We start from the raw sequence: 4,800 nt of genomic DNA on the forward strand, positions 1-4,800 counted from the left end.
AGGTTATGATTTATGTCAGATGAATGCCAAATAATACTGGGTCATTTATTTTGTTTCAGGCACAACAATAGGAGCGGAGGAGGGAGAATAGGTTGCTTTCAAACAAATCAAATCATGAAAACCTCAATAAATGTTTTATAAGTGAAATTTATAACTGAATGAATGCCACGAGGCCTAAAATTCCAGCTATTAAAGTCACTGCCTTGGGATAAAGCATGAGGAATCCAGAAAGCAGAGGTAATGTATTCAAACCTTTCCTCTAGTAGCCAGAGAAAATGAAAACCCGTCCTCTGGGAATCTAGCGATGGAGCCGGAAGACGTTTCTGGACAAAGTTTCTTTGAGACCTTGCATTTTGACTTGAAATTCACGCAAAGTTTAGACTTCAGGGTGTAGTTTATGCCGCCAGGAGCAGACGCTGTGCTTAGGGCTCCATAAACAGGATTCATTTAAATCCCAAGCCAGTCTCAGAGGATAAGAGCAATGCTATCGTTACCCCTGTTTTCCAGGAGAAAAACCAAGGCGCATGAGACATCCAAATCGCTCTTCATAAAAGTTTGTTTTAAATTATTTTAAAGTTAAATTACTTAACTTTCCCCCAATAAATATTTGCATGAAAGGAGAATTCCAGAAAGATGGCTATGTTTATTCTATGACAGCTTGTACTTTCTGGCTACTTTGTACGTATTTCTATTGGAAAAAAACAAACAAACTTGAAAACAAGCTTTTTGTACTGCTGAAGAAATTGGCATAGAGTGGCTAATATACTTATTGTCTTTAAATTTTTTAATTTTAAATTTAAAAAAATTGAATTATAGCAACATGTTTAAACAGTGTGGACAATAAAAGAGAGGAAAAAAAAAAAGAAACAGCTCTCAATTATCCTATTGACTGTCATTTTGGGGGAATGAAAGCTTGAGGCAGTCCTGGGAAATGAGGTGGGGAAAGGAACAGTTATATTTTGAATGAAGAAAAATTGTGGGTCCCACCTATCAGGAGAAGATAGGTTTGGTGGGCAGGACAGTGGCTATTTCTGGGTGCTGTTGAGAGTGCAAAAGGGCACCGAACACACATTGCCAGTGGGGTTGGGAGAAAGGACAGAGGAGGTGCAAGAAACAGGTCATGGAGGAAAACACTGCTCACTCGGCAGTTTTGCTTAGATCACCCCAACTTTGTTCAGAGCATGGAGCTGAGATGGTCCTTGGTTTTAGGGGACCGAGACTTTTTTGGGCAACCGATTCTGATTTTTTTTTTTTAAATTATCTACTATATTAGGTAACTGGGGCTGCCATAACAAAATGCCATAGACTGGGTGGCTTAAACAACAGAAATTTATTTTCCTACAGTTCTGGAAGCTAGAAGTCGGAAATCAGGGTGCCATCATGGTCAAGTTCTGGGGAGGGCTCCCTTCCTGGCCTGCAGATGGTTAACATCTCACTGTGTCCTCATATGGCCTTTCCTCAGATATAGATAGAAGATAGATGATAGATAGATAGATAGATAGATAGATAGATAGATAGATAGATAGATAGATAGATGGATGATAGATAAACAGACAGTCATGCATTGCATAACACTTCAGTCAATGATGGACTGTATGCTGTAGACAGGACAGTGTTATACCACACAGCCTAGATGTGTTGTAGATTATACCATCTAGGTTTGTATGTCCCATCATGCGGGCTCCACCCTCCTGAACTCATGTAAACCTAATTACTTCCCAAAGGTGCTGCCTCCAAATACTATCACGCTGGGGGTTAAGGCTTCAACATATGAATTTGGGGCAGACACAATTCAGTCCTTAGCGTCTACTAATTATGTGTCTAGTGTTAGGCTGGGGCCTATGATTACCTTTCACTCAGCCTCATTCCCGGTTCTCAGAGTTCTTGGTTGGCCTGGAGAATTTCTGTACTTTAAAGGTTAAAAAAAAAAAATCATCTTAGTTTTATGGGAAATAACAAAAAAGGGTTAATTGAAGTAAGGCCTGGAGTTCTTTAGTCTGCAGGGTCAAGGGTAAGATCTCTATTTGCCCCCATCACATTCCCAGGGTTTTGCTCAGTGTCTGGCAGGGAGCAGTGTTCATTAAATATCTGGTGAATGAATGGAAAGAGGTTGGTTCAGTCTAGGTTCAGGCAGTGAACAGAATTCGCCTCAAATGATTTAAATGAAGAGCTTTAACGAACAGACTGCTTACTTATAAAGGTGTGGATAAGGTTATGGGAGCAAATAAGGGCTGATGAGGCACCTGGAAACCCACGACGGTAGAAGGCCATTGCCACCTCTACGGATGAAGGAAGAAGGGGAGGAAGTCGTGTATCCTGAGTCCAAGAAGTCTGAGCTGTGCTCAGAAGCAGTGTTCTTGGAAGGGCAGAGTCATAGCCAGGGACCAGGCATGGAAGCAGGAGAGGAGAAAGAGACCTCTCTCCACTCCCTCCCCTCACGCTCTTTTTCCTCCCAAGGTAGTTCCTGTTGGCTGAACCCATCTGCACCATCAAGCCAGCCAGGGAGCATGGGTGACACAGGAATTGGAGGTCAGTTCCTGGGGCACAGACAGGGCAGAAGAGGGGGGAGAACAGGGTGGGGAGGGCGGTGGGGGCAAAGCAGAAGAAACAACACAGTGCTACCTCAACAGTGCACAGGGAATTCAGTGTATCTGCTGTTCCCCGCTTTTGTTACTTTTAGAGATTACTTCGCACTCTTCAATAATGTAACAATTGATATCTCCGTGGGAGTTCATCTTTGTCTATCGGGGAACTGGAAGCAACACTTCCTGGGAAGAGGCCCCCCCGGGCATCTGGGTTTACTCCTCCCCTGTAAGACCAAGCCAGAGTCTCTTGGCCTATATGTTCCTCAGGCTTCCGCCTGATTGGTGTAGGGAGATCGCTAGGGCTGAAGGAGAATACTAGTCATCAAATTAACATGTCTAGAGCTCGAAGAGAAAGTGGTCTAATTACGTGGCCTTGAGCAATTTCTTGCCTGGGCCATGCCTCAGTTTCCCTAGCTGTAAAGCGAAGAAAGAAATGGTTCAAAAAATTGATGTGATGATGAATTAGATAGCCTCACTGATACTGCATGTTCTCCTCCCCCAGATGTAACTATGTTGACACTCAGACAGAAACACCGCTCAACAAAAACTCTTACATTCTGCCAAAGTCACAACGAAGCATCCCGTAGACACCCTACCAAGAAGCAAAGTCTCCGAGGAGTGGGGATGTGTAAAAGAGCAGTCAGCAACCTAACCTTTCTCTAAAACAACAAATAACCTGGCACAAATGGAGCCTGAACTTCCTGGGGTGCAAATTTCTAGAGGCATGACCTTTAGAAATTAAGCAATTCTTAGGATGCTGGTTGTCTGTTTTTTTAGGACATCTTTAGTAGAAACTATACAGCAGCCAGTCCTCTGTGCTCTTTGGGGACAAGATGGGTACCAAAGGAGCCTTGGCCTGGGATTCTCTCGGACAACACAAAGGCCATGGTGCAGCGCCTCTATCAGATTGTAACTCCACACTAACTTGTTCAGCCATTCACCGAGGCTGTCTACGGAAAGGACACTTGCTGAACCAGTTGTGCTTCAGATCCCAGGACAAGGGCGTGTATTGTAGTTTATCCATTATGTTTCCTCTATTGTTTTGAGAAATTAATTAGTGAGTATCATTTTTTTTTTTTTGTCCTGAATATTTCCTGAAATTCCATGTTCCCCATTCTCTCTCAGATAAGGACTGCTGAATGCATGAGGTTTCAGAAGGTGCTGCTGGAAGGAGCATTCATCCTCCAGCGTGAGCATGGCCCTGCTGACCTGCTGTCAGGGCGCTGGGTTGGGTGACTCATGCTTTGTGCTTTCAGGGTAATAGATTTGCACTGATACATTGATATCTTCCCAAGGTAACTATGAATCCCACTGAAAGACTTTTGTAAGACAATTGGCCAAGGCTAAGTGAACGAGTGGCTGACACTGGAATGGATCAAAAGTTGGGTTTCATAAGCACTCTTTTCATGAAGGTATAAACATTTTATTTTGAAATGTCTGCAATGTTTCTTCTGCTCAGAAAATGTAACACCATTCCTTCCTTAATTTTTTTATGGGCTTCCAATTGTTTAATAAACAGTATTTACATATTCAACATAGAGTTTATGTTGAGAATTTTGTAAATTTGTTTTTAATTATTAAAGGTTTCTTTCTAGACCCCATAGTTACCTTTTATTCACATTTAAAAGAATATTCCAGAAGCCGGTAGAATAATATCAAACTTATGCTGAATTTGTCACATACAGTATTTAAAAGTGCTCAGTTCCTTAATGTCATATATCAAATGCTTCTAAGTTCTTGTTTACAAAATTATTTTGCTTAAATCCATTAAAATGCACAAATATATTTTCATATTATCCTATGTTTAAACCTTACTTTTCTGGAATAGCAGACTCACTAGTCAGATCTTAGCTAGGAGCATCATCTAACATTTCAGTCCCTCTATCTCTTCATCTGTGAAATACCATGGCTAAACCAAGTGATCTGCAAGGCAGCTCCTGGTCATAAAGCTCTATGATTCTCATTTGAAGTTCTATTTTCTCCTCCTTATTAAAAAAACATTCAGGTATGAGATTAAATGATGGAAGGGAGGGAGCATCGAATATTTGCCTCCAATGGTATTATCATTTGCTGTTTTATATGAAAAGACTTTTAATCCAATAAGAAGGCATAGTCATCACCTCAACAACCAAAAAAGACAGAGCTGGAGTTCAAGGTAGCTTGGTCCTATTAGATATCCAACTACATAAAATCTGGCAAAAAAAAAAAAAAAAAG

The sequence above is a fragment of the Pteropus vampyrus genome, unplaced genomic scaffold (genome assembly GCF_000151845.1).
Source record: "Pteropus vampyrus isolate Shadow unplaced genomic scaffold, Pvam_2.0 Scaffold47, whole genome shotgun sequence".
Classification (NCBI taxonomy): domain Eukaryota; kingdom Metazoa; phylum Chordata; class Mammalia; order Chiroptera; family Pteropodidae; genus Pteropus; species Pteropus vampyrus.